General features: G+C 34.5%; 1 protein-coding gene across 34 annotated transcripts in view; it reads left to right on the plus strand.

Annotated features, from left to right (window-relative positions):
- MGAT4C (MGAT4 family member C) overlaps positions 1–19947 on the plus strand; it is a 934265-nt gene that overhangs the window by 659285 nt on the left and 255033 nt on the right. For 12 of the 34 annotated variants that reach the window (XM_035257229.3, XM_035257235.3, XM_078338085.1 and 9 more), the window contains exon 2: positions 7141–7239. The exons of the other annotated variants lie outside the window; for them this stretch is intronic. The gene's annotated coding sequence lies outside the window, so the exon portion shown is untranslated. The remainder of the gene's footprint in view (positions 1–7140; positions 7240–19947) is intronic. 34 annotated transcript variants of the gene reach the window in all.

Here is a 19947-nt window from a genome sequence, read left to right on the forward strand (position 1 = left end):
CAAGTATCTACTCAAGAGTTAAGTACTATAAGATTCACAGTAAAGGAACTTAACCTAGTCTTCAGTGTTTAGGGAAGGTTTCCAAGCAGATAACTTTCTAAGATTAGATCTAAGACAATGAACAGAATTTGCCAAGTACAATCAGGTGGCATTTCAGATAGCAAATGCAAACACTCAGAGTAGAGAGAACAATACATATTCCACATCAAACTGCAAAAGAGTTGGTATGATACTAGCATTGAGTTAGGTGACAGAGCCTGGAAACAACGGAGTGGAGAGAAAATTAGACTGGAAGTTGGCAGGAAGGAGAGAAATTATTACAAAATAAATCTTGTAAAGTCTTAGTATGTAGTTTGTGTTGTAACCTGTCTGAAGGAGGAAGTCATTAGAGAGTTTTAGTTTTATTAGAAAAGTGGCATGAATATATTTATATTTTATTAAAAAATCCCTTTTGATTATTGATGGATTGAAGCTAGAAAATTTTAAAACACAGGTGTCAGTCAAGTGCATGATAACATTTATCGAGGAAAGAGATGATGTGACCTAAACAGAGGTGGTAACATGGGGAAGAAGAAGAATAGATGAATTTGAGCAAGTGGAGTCAAAAGAATATTCATTATGCAGCTGAATCTAGAGTTCATGGGAAAAAGCTGCCCTGGGAATCATATGAATATAAATAAACCTATGAAGATGGATGAACTAACCCAGCAATGGAATAAGAGAGGTTTTGTTTGTTTTTTAAGTAAAAGAAAAAAAAGAAGCTAAGCACAGGTCTTTTAAAAATATCAACATTTAAGAAGAGGCATATTGAAGTAAAGACAGCCCAAATAAGTAGACTAAACAGGAAAAGAGATGTAATAGGTATTAAAAAAATATTTCAGGAAGTTGGAAAGAGCCAAGGGTGTCAGATGAAGTATCAGTTCATGTGTGGGAAAAAAACAAAAACAAAAACTGAGAAATGTTCATTGGTTTTAGCAAAAAGGAGGTCATTGGTGGCCTTGGGAATAGCAGTTGCAGTGGAGTAGTGTGGGAAGAATACAAATTAGAAAGGGTTTGGAAATGAATTAGAGTAAATTAGGGGAGACAAAACTCAAGCAACTAATGTGAAGGGAAAAAGAGAGGTTATTAAGTGGAGGGGACAACTAGTGTCAGCCAAGAGCTTTGCACTGACGTATGAATTGTCAAGATTTCTGACTACGTACCCCAGAACTGTCAGTAGAAACCAGGACTTATGCTTGCATACACTGTTTACCAGACACAGATTGGTACCTATTTTGCATTTAGAATGATGCTCAAACCACAACAGCATGCTGACTCAGCACAATGATTCATACTTGATGGAGAGTTTCTCTCAAGTGTGCATACAAAGTGCAATGTTAGGCATACAGTCATTCTTCAATAAATCCACATGACATAAGGGACTGAGTATATTAATTTTGTTAGCTATCATTTTATAAAAATCAATTCAAATCCTTAGTTTACTTGTAATTTTTTTCCCAAATGCTGGTTCTACATAAGTCTAAGATAATGTATGCCACTATTTAAAATAATTCAATTCAAATATCTTATTATCAGATGTTCTCTAGAATTCATATTTAGGGAAACATACATATTGTTTACAAAAAACCTAAGCCAGATGGCTTTTCAATCTGAATTTTGTACATATTTAGAACTTCATGTACAAATCAGAAATGTTTATCCTGCCCCATTTTTATGCCTTTTTAATTGTTGTTACTATTGCTATGATAGCATACATTATTTGACAAGCATAAAATAATATCGAGAATAAAATGTTCAGATTTATATAAGAACATTTAATTAATTACATAATACATTTCATAAACTTGTGTATAGTAGAAAATAAATCACAAACTTTTGAAGTCATAATGGAATAAAACAGAACTGAGCTATCTTTAACTGATTTTGATAGCAAGAAATGCTATAAAACAAATATATACATATACTTACTGCAATTTTATTTCACAAGGAAACATTACAAAGGATAATTTAGCTCAAAAATAGTTATTTTTGTGAATTTTTCTTTATAAGTATTTTTAGATGCTCATATCATACCTATTTAGAAAGGGAATTTCTAATCAAATTAAAAAGAAAAAAACAGTAAAATAGTGAAATTGTGTTCCTCTGCTTTGCTATTAACAAAGATGCTTAATTCACCCTTCTTTGTAGTTATAGCAGAAAGAAATTGTCCTGGAATTCACCATCAAAATATTAAGTCCAAGGTGCTACAACTGTGAAACCTAGTAACTCAGAGGAATTAAAGTGAAACCCAGCAATATGTCACCTATCAAAGGCTGCACCTTTGAAGTCCTTGTAATAAAGGTCTGAAGAATAATGTAATGTGTCATTAACATCAAAGTGTCTGCTAGCTAATAGTATTGGTTTTGCTTTAAATGTGTTAACTACTGGCCACATTGCTTGCTCCAAATTCCTAGTTGCTTACTGAATAAGCACCAAAACTTTATCATATAAATTTAGCTTTTTGCATATAAGCTACTTGTGAAGAAAACTGTTTCCTGCAAAATACCACTTTCTTTTCTAAAACCCATTTAATTCACATTGCACCACAAGAATAGTAGTCATTCAAAATTCCTAACATTAGACTACATATGATACAAAAGAGTAAATCTAAATTAAAAAATCTAAAACAGAGTAACCTAGAGACTACCTCACCCATTACCTGCCTCATTGAGTCTTTTCACCACTGCTGGCAGATTACAGCTGTTGATTCTACAAATTATTAAAATTTTACCTATAATGTTATACAAAATGCCATGTACTAACTGCTGTATGGGATTAGGGAGTGTTTTTCTCTCCACATTACGTCAAATAGCTTTTCACAGAGTCCAGACATAGGTGTTCTGGGTTAGTAAGTAGTGACATACCCACTCACATCCTCATCTTCAAATTTGTGAAATTTGTTTTCTACTCTTATCCAGCTGCCGATTATTTGTTTTCCTCCTTGACACACATTGACATGTACACACATACTCACTGATTCGTTACCAGGGTGGCTGAGGGCAACTCTATTTGGCATTCCTTGTCAATGCATTAATAAATGAATAGGCAAGGTGTAGGTGGAACACTTGTATTCAGCTCTCTTCTAAATCTGTTTATGTTTTATTTCGTTCAACCACAGCATAACCCTCTGAGTTAGGTTCATTGTTACCACGTTCATCTGAAAAAATACTGAGGATTAGAGAGAATAGTCTAAGAACAAATGTTTAACAACCAAGTTAGGGTTTAAACCAAAACACACTGGCATCTGATCTTGTGTTCTCAAGTACTCTGTTTTACTGTTTTTCCTTTCAAATCTGACCACATTTGAAGTAGTTGGTATTATGTCTTATGCTAATTTATTTGAGAAAAAAAATACCTTGAACTCTTTTGTGAAATGTTATCTTAATCAACCACCAAAATAAGAATAGATAGTAAGCTAGTATTTATTTGTTAAATAACTGTAGAATTTTTAACTTTAAAATTTTTCCATATACATAAATAATTGAAGTGGGACCGTCTTACTGGAACTGGCAATCACTTAACCCCTACTCCCCGCTTCCCCTTATTTTTCCTTTTTTGAGACAGAGTCTCGCTCTGTCACCCAGGCTGGAGTACAGTAGCACTATCTCAGCTCACTGCAACCTCTGCCTCCTGGGTTCAAGTGATCTCCTGCCTCAGCCTCCTGAGTAGCTGGGATTATAGGCACGTGCCACCATGCCCAGCTAATTTTGTTGTATTTTTAGTAAACAGAGGTTTCATCATTTTGACCAGGCTGGTCTCGATCTCCTGACCTCAAGTGATCCCTCTGCCTTGGCCTCCCAAAGTGCTGGAATTGCAGGTGTGAGCCACATTTAACTCCTTTAAGTTTTGATTTTATAATCTCTAATGACATTTGTCTTTGTTAGAAGGTTGTTATTTGGTATTAAATAATGTAATTATGAGCATGTTCATTGTCAACAATCAATTTCTATAGAAATGCAATATACTATTATTATATTAACAAAATGAATGTTAAAATTCTACATTCTATATTAACTAGGAAAATCTAAATGAATTTTAAATGAAAGAGGAATAAATACCCTGTATGTCACTTATATGTTTAGAGAAATTCAAATACATAGGTTCTGAGGTTTCTCAGTTCTATTAAGTAACATGAAGACATTATTTATTAACATTTAGATTATGATGATTGTTGTACATACTTGATTTCCAGAATTAGACTCTTCTTTGATAATTGAACACCCTTATTTAAAATAAGCCAATCCTTTCTTCATGTTACATGGGTAGTTAGATAGGCAGATGATTGAGAAGACAGACTGTAACGCACTGGTTAGATATACATTTATAATAAGTAGGAGTTTTGCTCTACTCCAAGTATATTGAGAATTCATAAAAGGAATCAAAACATTTTTAATGGATCTTGCCTAAGGATAAGTTATCTCTTTTAGCTTAAAAATTGCTTTGCCCCAGAAAAGTTCTCTTTTCAAATATGTGCAAATTATCATCTCTGCCACTTCTTAAGAAAATAATTTGCTAAAGGGAATGTTTTAGAAAGTTTCTATTAGTGAGAAAAATCTGATTTATAATCTCCACAGATTTCTAACACATTATATCTGATTACCAGACCATTGATGATATTAAAACTCGAGGCATACATTTTTTGTCAGGGTTTTTTTCAATTTGACTCAGCTTTTCTGCCACCTCAACTATAGTAGACATTCATTACTGCTCATGATTGTGTTGACCCTGAGAAAATGCAGTGAGGGAGGGGATGACCTGTTCATAATATAATGGAAATTACGTTTCCCATTTGGCACATAAATTAGGAAGAAAGTAAAAAAAAAAAAAAAAAAAAAAAAGGGGTGGGTGGTGGGAGGTGTTTAAAGTAGTTGGTCATCTGTTAAAAGTCAAATTTTCAGTCATCTTTGCTACAAATGTGAGGAAACAGATTATTCAAAATCTTTTGTTTTATCCTGCAAGTGGCAGAGGTGAAATTCCTTTTGTGTTGCTCAGAGATTTTCTTTTTGGGGTTTTTTCTTTCCCACATAAACACATGAAAATGCAATTTATTTCTGTGTTTTCTGTTCCTTTTCCTGATCAGACTGGCAAACAATATGTTGGCATGATCAGCTTCTCCTTTGTGACAAATTCTGATTTTCTACTTCATAATTAGATGAACTTACACTGGACACATTTTGTTTCCTCCAGAAGATGACTAGTTGAACTGAAATTTGTTTATACAAACACTGTAATTTAAGTACTAATAATGCCTTTGAGTTAAAGGATGGATGTAATTGAAAAGGTCAAAACCTATTTGACTTTCTTTAAATGTTTGATAGCTTGTTTACTTACATTTATGTTATCTGAAATGCCAAGACATTTGCCCTTTTCACGTAGAGTGTAGGGCTGTTCATTAATATTTTTTTCTGGCCTCTATTCATTCTGAAACAAACAGTGCCCAGTATAACTATGTGTTTCTAATAGTTAATTAAGAGGTAGTTCCTACCTTCAAAAATCACACATTCTGATAGATGAAAACAACTACTTAGCAACAAGTAATAACCACCATTTTTAGTGCTTTTTTTATTCATTCAACACACATTTGTAAAGTATCTATTATATACTAGACACTATTCTAGGATGTACACACATAAATAAAGCCAACGAAATTCTTTCCTTTTAGGTACCTTGCATTCTATTAGGGAGCAATTGCAGTATTTCAGATTCTCATTAGTTAGATTGACATTGTCTCTTTCTATGGGAATTTGCAAAGGCATAGGTTGGCAGAAGTTGAGGGTAGTCGAAGAAAAAAAGCATTCTCTTTCTCTGAATAAAGACATGATTTCATGTTGTTCATATTAAAAGGACATCTACATATCCATATTGTGTTTTTTAACACTGTGCTATGTTGAAAATTATATATAAGCTTATATAAGGAAAATAATGTTTCCTACTATATAATATAATCCACGTTCTTCTTCATCACATTCACCATACATCTTTCCTGACTGTCCCTGACAGAAGTTTATTCCATTTTAAGATGCTCATTTTGTTTTTCACGTATATATATTTAAGTAATCCATTATACCATTACTAGATTGTAAGCACTTACGGATAAACTATGTTGAAGTCATTATTCTATTATGTATAGAACCTAACACAGGGCATGGCTTATACTGAATGAATATTTGCAGTATTAAGTTGAAATACAACCAATGTAAACTAAGAATTAAGACAAGAATACACACATACACACAGTATTCTCCATTCTTTATCTTCAGTTTCCAATTTGAATTTTAACATAATTTTGGATGACATACCTTTGTCCACATAAATATCTTATACTTCCTATAGTCTCCCAATATAGTAGATACACAACTACAATTTCTGATTTTTATAACTGAACAATTTTTCTCAAGAACAAAGAAAAACATTAGATTGAAATATACAATTTATTGTATTAATAGAAATGTATTTTAAGCATTATCCTTAAAACTCAAAGTTTTAAGACATTAGGCATTTCTAAATTTACTTAGGTTGCTATATTTTTGTGAACACAAGTAGCTATATCATTATTTGAGAGAGAACAACTATAGCAAAATTAATTATTCATCATTTTAACTTTATTCATTTGCTAATTTATTTGAACTTCCTTATGGTCATTAATATTCAGATTGCTCATTAATTTATACATAATAATAGTTACAGTATCTGAAGCCAAATTAGAAAAAGCATCAAGTTAATTATTTTCTCTTTCCAAATCTGCACACATTTCATGATCCCTCCAGACCTAAGAAGCCACAAGTTCACATTTTCTTGACAGTGGCTTTCATAATCCCAGATCGCATTCACTAGCTAGTAGAGTTTGGTTCCCTGAAGAGTTAGTCAGTTGATGGGCTGTATTTGTTTAGTTTGACTTTGCTGATCTTAACAAGAATTAATTCTCCTAGCTGTAGTGAATATCTAAGTATTGTAATGACATACATCTAACTGTTCCTTACTGACTAAATGGTTCTTCTTTTAGTTTTAAATTAGAGTTTTACATACATAAAGAGAAAACAGGTTTTATCAGCATAAGAATTTTTTTTTCACAAATTCAAACCCTTATTCCTTCTCTTATAGAGCAAAACTGGGGGACTAATACAGTGTTCATTCTATCAGAGTGCAGACAAATCCTGTAAATGTGAGAATTCTCTTGATTCCTGCTCCTCCCCAAAAGAGGTATTTCTGATTCATTGAAAACTCTAGAAATTCGCTTTGTGTGTTCAAAGGATGTTTTCTTAGTTCAAGCCAAATATATTTATTCCATTGGCTTAAATAAATAGTTCTACAAAAATATTATTATGTGCATTTTAGATATGGTTATAAAATATACATTTTTGTGTATATATATATATATGCATGTTGAATTAAAATTATCTATAGATAAAATAGAAGTGTGCTCAGGTAAAATTTTAGACTGCTGATCTTCCCTGAGGAATACTGATTCCCTTTGGTTTTGTCCTCCCTTTCTATTAGATGTTCTCTCTCTCTCTCTCTCTTTTTCCCCTTCTCTCTCTCTCTCTCCCCTTCTCTCTCTCTCTCCCCTTCTCTTTCTCTTTCTTTCTTTCTCTCTCTCTCTCTCTCTCTCGTTTACTTTATTTGGTCTACAGAAAAGTCAATAAATAGAATTGATGAATGTGAACATGTAGTTTCTGAGTAAAACAGCAGCCATGTGGCTAAGATCAGCAACTATGTCTTATTCATCCTTTGTACCCCTAACATCTAATATGGTACTTGATGTATAATGTAGTTAAATAAATATTTATTGAGCTGAATAAGCTATATAAAGAGGTCATAGGCAAGATCTAATGAAACAATATGTTATTTTTATAATTGGAAAAAGAGGTACATGAGGAATATTAAAATACACGATTCAGAAACTTGAAACAGGAAACACTAGCCTGAATTAAAATGGGGAAGTAATCTGTTTCATGTTTCTAGCTGTACTACTACATCATTTAGTTTCATTAGAAAATACTGGTATCAAAATGTTTATTATAGACTTCCTTTCTGCCGTCATAGACGGCAGGATAGAGAATCCTTGGTATCGGATATCTCTATTTTTGCACTGAATTCTCTCAAATACATTTATGGAAATATTAAAATTGTGAAATTACATTCAAATGTAGACTCATGACAGATACTAATGGTGTTATGTTAAGTAAAGGCAACCAGGATAAAATACTATGATTATAACTGTATTTAGCAAGAACCTAAATATGAAAATGTATTTTATATATGTGCTAAATTACTGAAATCTGATTCACAATAGTAGAATTGCCACAGTGGATCTATCAAGAATTCACTTACATGGGAGCCAAGTCACTTGGAGTATAGCTACTCCATCCTCAAAAAACTTATCGCTGGTTTTAAGTGGATAGGTGTGATTATAAAACAGTCATATTTAGAAAGTCATCTGTGAGTAATTGGGAACACATGTTAGCCTTTAGAAGAATATGACAGCAGTGTTGCTGAACAAGACATCTCATATTCATTGGAATATGAAGTGGACATTTGTTAAGCTCTAAGAGGAAAATGTTCCTGGGGGACATGTATTTAGTGGGCATCATAGCAGCATCTCAGCTTTATTATATCCTTAGGCAGGATTCAGAATCCCAGGAAATGGAAAGAACTGTGGTTCAGGGAGTCTCAGAAGATAAAATTATGAGCCTGTCCTGGAGAGGAAGAAAATCATAGAAGCCACATGGTAACTAACGAGACTATGTTGTGAATAGGAAAGATACTTCCTGGGAAAAAACAAAATGAGATGGGAAGGGATTCGAGGAGACTAGAGTTATTAAAATGAGTAGATTGTGGTAAACCAGAGAAAGCCCTTTTGATAGATTACTTCCACATTAACATGACAAAAGGAAATGTTAGTTGTATATATTTAAACATACATAGGGAAAAAGGAAAACTTGGAATTATTTACCCAAAAATAATAAATAGCAATGTTTACATTATGGTGCCAAATTTACATATTTTTTCTTTTGAAAATTGTCTATACTACAGTTATATTTATTTTCTCATTTTAAAAATGCTTCTGCCTACTTGTAATATATTTTTAAAAGAAACAAATCTAGCTAGTCAAAACTACCATAATTCAAATAACTTATGCTCTGATCACCTCTGATTCTCACTTGTATTTATTTGTCAATTTGTCACTCCATCTCGTTATCCCAAGTCTTAAAGGATGATTTCTGAACTCACAATGGCTTTCCAATTCTAAATAGAAACATTTGAAATAACTTTGACATATACAGCATAATTTCATTCAAAATGACTAGAGTTAGACCGCCAAACTCCTACCCTATCCCATAGGGACTCTTTCTTAGATTCCTTCCTTGAACTCCTACCTTCATTGCATATTAGTATCATATGTATTTGAGCTACAAAAAATGGATTTGCTTTTCAATATTTAAATTGGCTTTATTCATTCCTTTTTAAATGTAGGTCTGAAATAATTTGGTTTGTTGGAAATCCCAGGGAGTTAAGCAGCTGACCCTTCCTTAAAACATGAAGGAAGCAGTGGCCATCTGGTGACGTTAATGACGCAAAAGATTTAATATTAGTGCATGAACCTTGTCATTGATTGATTCAAACATTCTCAGACATTTATATTGTGTGTATGTCGAGAGGTTTGGAATTGTGTAGGCAAGTGGTAGTATTGGTAGTCAAGAGGTTATTTTATGACTGAAACACTTTACTCTCAGGAATCTGTTTATTTTCAGACACACAAAGGTCCCATTAGACATTCTTATAATGATTGAAAAAAACTGACTTTATCGAAAGAAATAAGTAAGTAAACACATTTCTTAGAAAGAGCTATGATTGCTGGGCATGGTGGTGCGTGCCTGTAATCCCAGCTACTCAGGAGACTGAGGCAGAATTGCCTTAACCCAGGAGGCGGAGGTTGTGGTGAGCCGACATTGCGCCATTGCACTCCAGCCTGGGTAACAAGAGCGAAACTCCGTCTCAAAAAAAAAAAAAGAAAGAAAGAAAGAAAGAGTAACGATTGTTTGAATGTTTGATTAGAATCCGATTACACTAAACTCAATTGTTAGCAAAGGGCTGTTTTATTTTCAGTTATTTACTTTTCTCTTTCCCAACCATGTTGCAGTATCAAACTATCTTCTCTTCCCTTCTATCCCATTGTGTGAGATTAGATTATGATGAGTTACATACAAATTTTTGAGTGGCAACCCTATGCTAAGCAGTATTCTAAAGTCTGGGAATATATCAGAAAGCAAAACAAAAAACACTCTTGAGGTGCTTTACATTTCAATGAATCTATATGAAAAATAATGAACAAATAATTTTACCAGGTCATGACAAGTCCTAAGGAGAGAATAAATTAGGATAAGGAAGGGGAATGCCTATTTTAGATAGTATAGCAAATGAAGATATCTCTGACAGGGTGGCTTTTGAAAGAATTGATATCCAAACACCCAGGTAAGAATATTTTAGGCACAGAGAACAAATCCCTTGAAGTGCTAAACTGTCGGAGGCCACTGGATATGTAGCGAAACAAAGGCAGAGAGGAATAGAAAGTCAGGTGAGATATGATCGTGACTTAACTAGGACCTTAGCAATGGAGCTGATGCAAAGTGCTTGAATTCTACATGTAGTGTGTAGATACTGATTCTAAACTAGGATTTGATGGTGGGCCACTGCATTATTTGGAAGTTTTAAAAATGAGGAAAAGTTGAAAAGGGAGACTAAAAATAGTATTTATTAAGAAAGAGAAAAAAAATGGCATCTTTGATGCCACGTAAAGAAAACAAAAAGCATATAGTGATGAAATATGTCAAAAGCTGAGGAGTTGATTTAGATAAAGTCTGGAAAAAATTTTAAAAGACCCCTGGATACGTCAGCCTGGATGCAAGTAACAGATTTAACAGGAAAATTTTAAATGGAGTTTAACGTTCACTAAAAGGAGATTAAAGAATGGATAAAGACAATGTGAAATGATAAATGTAAACTACACTTTAGAGGAGTTTGCATATGTTTCTATAAAGAGGAGCACAGAAAGAGAGCACTAGTGGGAGTGGGTTATGGGGTCCAAAGAAGTTATTTTTTGAGTAACATTACTATCATGAGGATATCCTTTTTTCATGAGGATATATGTCTAGTAGCTATGGGTAAAATATTACATATTATAAAATTGTATAGATCTGTTATTACATGCAAGTGCCTTGTTTTTTTGCTTCCTCCCAGCAAAGAGGGACAATTGACTTCTTTTCCAGTTTGGATGCTTTTTATTTTTTTGTCTTGACTGATTGATTTGGCTAGGACTTCCGCTACTCTGCTGGTCAGAAGTATGGAAAATAGCATCCTTGTCTTGTTCTAATTTTCAGAGAATATGCTTTAAACTTTTCCCCATTCAATATGATGCTAGCTGTGGGTGTGTCATATATGGCCTTATTATTTAAAGGTATGTTCCTCCAGTGCCTAGTTTGTTGAGGGTTTTTTTTTTTATCATAAAAACGTGTTAAATTTTATCAAATGCTTTTTCTGCATCTACTGAGATAATTTTGTGATTTTTGTTCCTCAGTCCATCGATGTGCTGTATCACATTGATTTGCATGTTGAACCACCCTTGTATCCATGAGATATATCCCATTTAATCATGGTGCATTGTCTTTTTTCATGTGCTCCTGGATTTGGTGTGGTAGCATTTTGTGGAGGAGATTTGTGTCTATGTTCATCAAGGATATCATCCTGAAGTTTTCTTATTGTGTTATGTCCTTGTCTGATGGTTAGTGTTGGAGTGATGTTGGTCTCATAGAATGAGTTAGGAAGAATTCCTTCCCCTTCAATTTTTTGAAATAGCTTCAAGAAGATTGGTATTACTTTTTGATTCATCGAATTTTGCTATAAATTCATCCAGTCCTTGGCTTTTCTTTGGAGACTTTTTATTACAGATTACATCTCCCTGCTTGTTATTGATCTGTTCAGGTTTTCTATCGCTTCCTGATTGAGTCTTGATAAATTGTATGTTTTTAATAATTCATCCATTTCCTTGATGTTTTCCAGTTTGTTAGCACTTCACAGGTGCTCCTAATACTCTCTGATGATCTTTTGTCTTTCTTTTATATCAGTTTTAACATCTCTTTTTTCATTTCTGATTTTGTTTTGAGTCTTCTTTTCTTGGTTAGTCTAGCCAATAATTTATCCATGATGTTCATCTTTTTGAAGAAACCACTTTTCATTTTATTGATCTTTTGTATTATTTTTTAATTACATGTTTTTATTTCTTTATGCTCTGATCATTACTATTTCTTTCCTTCTGCAAGTTTTAAGCTTTGCTTGTTCCTGATTTTCAAGTTCCTTAAGGTACAAAGTTAGGTTGTTGTTTGATACATTTCTACATTTTTGATGTAGGAATATATTGCTGTGAACTTCCCTCTTAGTACTGCTTTTGCTGTATCCCACATTTTTAAATTTTCTGGTTAATTTCTTTATTAAGCCAGTGATTGTTCAGGAGCATGTTGTTTGATTTCCATATATTTGTGTACTTTTTAAAGTACTTTCTGTTATGGATTTCTAGTTTTACTCCATTGTGGTCTGAGAAGGTATTTGACATAATTTTGATTTTTAAAAATTTATTTAGACTTATGTTATTGTCTAACATATGGTTTACTCTGAATAATGCTGCATGTGCTGATGAATGACGGCATATTCTGCAGTTTTTTGGATAAAATGTTTTTTAGATATCTATTACATCCATTTGGTCTACAACCTGGTTTAAATCCCATGGTTTTTTAAAGTGATTTTCCAGACTAGATGATCTATCTAATGCTGACAGTGGGGTGTTGAAGTCCTCTACTACTGTATGGCATCTATCTTTTTATTTAGATCTGGTAATATTTGATTTATAAATCTGGGTACTCCAGTGTTGCGTGCATATGTATTTCGAATTGATATAGCCTCTTGACTCATTGATCTCTTTATCTTTATATTGTGACCTTCTTTGTCTTTTTTCAGTTTTTGACTTAAAATCTGTTGGGATGCCGGGTCGGCAGTCTTCAGACCCCATGGTGGCAGTGGCGGGATGAGTGTGCCTGCCTTGGGATACAGGATGGCTTTGCTGGCCGTAGTGTTAGTGAGTATGCATGGGCCAATTCTTGGGCCTCCAGTTGGCTTACTTGGATGCTGGTAGTAGTGGCAGTTGTTGGCCAGGTTTTAAGCAGATTCTCAGCACCCTGGGCATCTGATGTGATTTGGGCAATAGCTGTAGTGGTGGTGAAGCAACCCACTGGAACGCAAGTGGTAGTGTTGGTGATAGAAGTGACTGCAACAGGGTGGAGAGGTCAATCCCTCATTTCACTGGTGGTGTGTGCAAGTCAGTGCAAGCTATGGTAGTCTTGGCAAGTTTGGTCGACCAGACCTCAGAGCTTAGAAAGAGTGTAGGCACCAACTAGGGTGGAATGGGTTGGGCAATTTCCAGGCCCCTGAATGCTGTGAACATCATTACAAAGTGAACAGGACTAGGCCACAGTCTTGTCCTCGGGCCTTCAGTAGTGAATTCAGGTATTGGCTATCTTAGGCAGGGGCAGGGTAGTTCTCAGGCTGCTGGAGGAATGCTCAGGTGTGGGCAATGTGAGCCTGCCTCTAGGGAGGGTGAGGCACTCACAGTGGAAGCAGAATAGCAAGGTAGCTGAGGGGCATGTGGTTTCCTGGTGCCTTGGTATCACAGTAGCCTATAGTAGCTGCAGTAGAATTTGTTCTTGAAATGCGTGAAATTCTCTGGCCTCCCCTGCCCTTCCTTGTCCTTGGGGTAGCAGTGGCACCATCTGCACTAGCCCCAGGGCAGGACGTAGACTTTTGGAAACTGGGCTCAGAATGGTGCTGGCTGTGGACTTGTTACTGGGGGGAAAGGCAATCCATTCAGCTGGAGCAGCACAGACAGGCAGCTGTGGGAATTGTGGTTTGCTCCGTTTCCTCAGGAACCCTCAGCACGAATGCTGGGACTTGTTTGTGTGCTACATGGAAGTGCCCAGTTTCTCCTCTATCTTTTTGTTCCAGCCCAGCAGTGTTGGTTTCCTTTGGGGACTTGGGTCTCAGAATAGTAGCAAGGGGCACATGCTCAGAGTTTGGATGCCTGTGGGACTCCGCATGTGTTTCCTCTCTAGAGCAGTACCTCTGTGCAATCTTCAGACAGCTCTCTATGTTAGCCTTGGAGCCCAGAAAAGTCGAGGGGTTCTCCAATAGTTAGGATTATAAAACAGTGTGGCAAGAGTGTGGAGTTGTGGATGTCTTTCTTTTGCCATTACCCCACATCCGAAAGCATCTAGCTCCCAGACAATCCCTGCCAATCAATTTGCTTCTCTTCTCTCTTTTATTTAATCTTGACATTAACCTTTCTACAAAGAAGAGTGCAAAGAAGACCTTAACCTTTTCTACAAAGTAAAATAGCCAGGACAAAAGTAAAATCTCTTTGTGTTATATATACAGTTTGAAAAGAAATAATGACAAGTAGTAGGTTAAAAAGTAGAATACTATAATAGAGCTTCAAAATATTAAAAGTTCATTTTGAATTTGATCATTTCTAAAGAGATTAAAATTAAGAAAAGTTCATATTAGAGTTAGCTGAAATTCGCTAGCTTTCTCTTTTTATTATACTTTAGTTCTGGGATACAAGTGCAGACCATGCAGGCTTGTTACATAGGTGTACACGTGCCATGGTGGTTTGCTGCACCCAGAAATCCCTCATCTACATCAGATATTTCTCCTAATGCTATCCCTCTCCCAGCCCCCAGCCTGCTACAGTCCCTAGTGTGTGATGCTCCCCTCCCTGTGTCCATGTGTTCTCATTATTCAACTCCCACTTATGAGTGAGAACATGTGGTATTTGGTTTCTGTCCTTGCGTTAGTTTACTGCGAATGATGGTTTCCAGCTTCATCCATGTCCCTGCAAAGGACAGACATGAACTCATCCTCAGCAAAGTCTCAGGATACAAAACCAATGTGCAAAAATCACAAGCATTCCTATATACCTGTAACAAACAGAGAGCCAAATCATGAGTGAGCTCCCATTCACAATTGCTACAAAGAGAATAAAATACCTAGCAATACAACTTACAAGGGATGCGAAGAATCTCTTCAAGGAGAACTACAAACCACTGCTCAAAGAAATAAGAGAGGACACCAACAAGTGGAAAAACATTCCATGCTCATGGATAGGAAGAATCAATATTGTGAAAATTACCATATTGCCCAAAGTAATTTATAGATTCAATGCTATCCCCATCAAACTACCATTGAGTTCCTTCACAGAATTAGAAAAAAACTACTTTAAATTTCATATGGAACCAAAAAAGAGATTCATTTTTTATGGTGTTCCATAATTAATTCAAACATGTTATTCAAACTCTGACTTTCATACAATGTAAAGGTATAATTTAGGTGGATAGAAAGACTTCAATAAAACAATGTGCCAATAAGAGACTTTTTTTTCTTATTTCATTCAATGTCAGGAAAATATAATAGAAAAAGCTGTCACTTTTGATGGAGAGCAGAGTATAATTAATTTAGTCTTTCTTGAGACCTTTGATTCAATTTGATTTTCAGTTAACTAAGGTTCATTGTTTAGTTTAAAATCGTGTAAATTTGGTTTTCTATCTGCACAAAGAGACACATTAAAGCACCACACACAGATTTTTAAATGCACTTTCAATTCTTTGTGATCTGTATTATAGTTTTCCTTCATTTAGAGCTGATTCTGTTTTAAAAGGAAAACCTGCATTTTTGACCTCGTGGTTTTTTTTCTCAGAGAGAAAGCAAGAGCTTCTATTTTCAGTATTTATACTTTGGATTATGCCTGTGTAATATGTACTAGAACAGAGTTTCTTTGAAAATTTCTATTTCTGACTTTTACATTGTTTATCACAACATCAGTACAGTCAACAATTATTTAAGATCCTGAATAATTATCTAATGAACAAAGGTTATTACAAATACTGTTTTTATGTGTGTGTTTATATGTATATGTATATGTATATACTGTTGTTAAAGAAAAAAATAACTTTAAACAAATTAAATTGAGCAGAGTTTATTTTAGCAAACAACAAGCCATGAATCCTGCAGCCTTGAGAACCAGAAGAGATTCGGACATCTTTACACGGCAATGTGGGCATGCAATATTTGTAGAGAGAAAACGGAAGCAACACACAGAAACAGCTGGATGGGCTACAGCTAGGCATTTGTTTTATGTGTGCATGGTCTGATCAGTGACAGCCCATAATTGGCTGAAGGTTGGCTTCTGTGATTGGCTGAGACTCAGCTCCTTGTTAGAAAAATAAACTCTTAAGTCAGGTTGCTGCTTGTTTATATACACTAATTTAGATTGAAGGTCACTATGTACAAAGGCAGCTTTAGGAAAAACTTAACTAATTTAGCAATTCCTTTATTTTGGTCAGCCCCTCAGTTTTGAGAGATTGACCAAATCCTTGGGCATGATGCTACTCTCAATCACTAAAATGTGCTTGCTTGGTCTTCAGTATGAAGTTCACAGGTGATGACATAAAGAATGATTCTTTATATTCTCTTCATTTTTTGTGTAATTTAACCATAGTGAGACCACTTGATGTACAACGGGTAGCTACATGCAAGTATTTAAGACTCTTAGGAGGATATGGCACACCAGGAAATGTATTATGATGACCATCAGGGGATAATTCTGAGAGACAGAAGTATACTCTTTAACAGAAGCCCCCATGAGTAAAACAGGAGTAAATATAACAACAATGAGCCAGAAGAGGAAGCTACTTGTTTTAACCAAGTAGCTCCTCTGTTGATTCTGTTCAACTGAGTTTCCACTATACTAGATGTATTTATCCAAGCGTAACTTAAGGTGTTAACTATCACACATACTCCCCCTGTTCAGTCAACAGATAGTCCACAGCAATTCTGTTACCTAAAGCAATTTTAGCAAGAGAATTTAAATAGGTTTACTGGGCAACTATAGCCTTTGTAGTAGAGTCAGCTATAGTAGCTAATATTTGAGGCAGATTTCTAATCATAATTTCACTTGCATTATGACAAGCCAGAGAAGAAGCATTTGACCAACAGAGTTATTTATTGCCTGCTGGCAAATTCCTCTTTGTTCTGTAGGGCAAGTCAAGAGATGTAGACCAATGTTCAGTTTCCAATTGGTTAGGTAGTGATAATGGTATTGTCAGAACTTTTAATCCACAGTTACCCCTTATTTTCCACTTACTGAGACATGGAGTTGTCTACACATAAGGTTGGTTGTTAAATCCCACATACATAACAACATGTACTAGAGGGACAAAACAGACAGTAGGATGCCTTGTGGATTAGAGGCCATAGTAGGGAATCACTAGTAATATTTGTCTAAGGCTTCATTATTGAATCATTGCATGGTCAAAGGCTACCAACAATTATGGGATTAGGGTGGCATATTTGTGTACAAACAGCTGAATTATATTTCTTATTAATTTTCTGGAATAATTTAACTGTAGAACTCTCACTATAGGTTTTGCCTGCTGTTAGTAACATGTCATAGCTAATATTCAGTTAAGTTCTCTGCAAAAGCTATTGATTATGAAATCTTAAAATTAACATATTATCTTGCCATGTAGACATCAAAATATGCAGGAGAAAAAGAAAAGGGGGCAATGATTTCATGATGATAGAGTAGATAATTCCTGTTTCATGATCTTGAGAAAGCTGCCCCCATCTAGGATGTCATCTTGTTCTGAGGAGAAACATCCTTGGTTAATTACACCTTGAGTTCTCCAATGAATGAACAGTCCCAAGGTTCTGGAGGGGCCCTCTTCAGCTAAGATGATGTGAAGCCAATCCTTGAGGCTCTGATGTATAGGTTGTAAGAACTTGCTACAGTTCCTTTTGCTTAAATTCTAGGGCAGTCTTTCTCTGGTGTTAATTACAGAAAACCAAACTCTGGGTTCTCAATCATGAAAAGTCTTATTGTCATCAGTTGATGGGGCAGGAAGGGCTCACTTTATCTTGTAAAAAATATACATTAGCATATTGGATTAAAGCCTCGAAATACTGAGCCATGTCAGAATTCATAAGAGCATAAGTCACATGAAGTTATTACTATTAGGGGAATAGGCCTTCCAGTAACTATTTTATAAGTGGTCAGTTTACATTTTCCAGTAGGAGTGAATCTGACTTCCATCAATTAGTAGTACCTTTGATCAAAGAAACCTAATTGATTCAGTTTGCTTTACCTAATGCCATTATGTTTGCAATAATTTATTTAGCTATTTTACAACTTGTCCGGTGAAATGAGGAAGTCTATCATTGGATATTTTTCCAGGAATGCCCTATAAGGGGATGCCTATAACCTTTTAGTTATAGTTACATATTGGCCTTCCTGCACAGGAAATCTTCTATACAAACAGAAAACATTCATTGAAGGTGGCAACTGAATGAAATCTTTCTGTAAGTGTTCACATTAGCCAGGAGGAACAGGAAATGTACCATCTGAAGTGTTTATTGTCTTACCAGAATTGTGGGTTTAACAAACCAAACATAGGTTATGAATCATTTGAGCAATTTTAGAACAGTCACCTCATTATTTTTTCTTTAACTTATTTTATCTCTTTTATGATGAGTCATATCATGTAGAGCTTTAAGAATAGAACCTTTAAATATTCAGGAAGGATTAGGCAGCCATTAAGGTAGGATATCCATGAGTTCACCACACTCAAAACACTGAATTTGTAAACTTTTAAATACCAGTTTTGTTTCTCTAACTCAAGTGCATAGCACTATTTATTAAAAAGTTTAACATGGATTGTTTTGACTTGGATCAATCTTAAAGAGTTCATTTCAATTGTATATCTTAACAAATTTCAGCGTAGTCTAACTTAGTATGAAAACCTGCCACAGCAGTTCCATGATAATCAAATAATTCTTGTTCTGCTTGAAACTGGGTTAGCATGAAAACATTCAGTTGTTTTATCAGAGTTCTGGGAATTCTTACTCAGTTAAATGATATGATAAGATTTCTATGAACATCACACAGTTTCTGAAACACATATTAATAACACTCCATACAAATATAATTCAAAAAGATTTAGCATTACTTATTTCACAGTCTTTTTCTTATAATTTAATCTGTCAAATAAGCTCAATTATTTTAATACTGCTCTTTAAGGAGAGAGGGCCCATCTGGAAAATCTCAAAGTTAATTTGAGGATAATAAAATATATTTTAGAATTTGTTTTTGGGAAGTTTGTAAAAAATATCAAGGGTTCATCAAAGTAGTATTATAGGTCACTGTGAAAAAAATAGTAAGTCATTTAACCACAGTGATAATCAAAGACTTCAAAGGAAATACAGAAAGTTACATAGTAGTAGAAAAACGTTACCTATTCCTGTAGAAGTCAGTTTTTCTTAAGTGATACAGAAACAAATAATATATAGGATAGAAAGTTATCTTGGTAAAATGTAAAATCATTGATTTTTGTTCAATTACTGAAAAGGTGAAGAAAATCTTTCACAATTTCCTATAAAAAGCAGACTAATGCTCCAGAAAAACCTTGTTTTAACAGAGATGTCAAATTCTAGTTTTGAGCAATATAATTTTGATACAAATACTAAATTTTAGAAAAAACTTATACTTTGCTTCTAGTTTTAGCCAGTTTGATTACATTTAAAATTCATTTCACAAGATTCTTCTCCCACCAAACTTCTACAACCTTCTTATATCATTTCAATTATTTTCTCCATATTTTTTATTTTGAAACAATAGTTATTCTTCTTTGGGACTAAAAATACTTCATTTTTCCTTAACTAAAACAAAATCTCTTCATACTTGATAGCTTTTTCTTACCAAAAGCACATTTTACCTTCCTCACATATTTGTTTATAGAGTTGTTTTCCTGGTTA

Source organism: Callithrix jacchus, chromosome 9 (genome assembly GCF_049354715.1).
Source record: "Callithrix jacchus isolate 240 chromosome 9, calJac240_pri, whole genome shotgun sequence".
In the NCBI taxonomy this organism is placed as follows: Eukaryota; Metazoa; Chordata; class Mammalia; order Primates; family Cebidae; genus Callithrix; species Callithrix jacchus.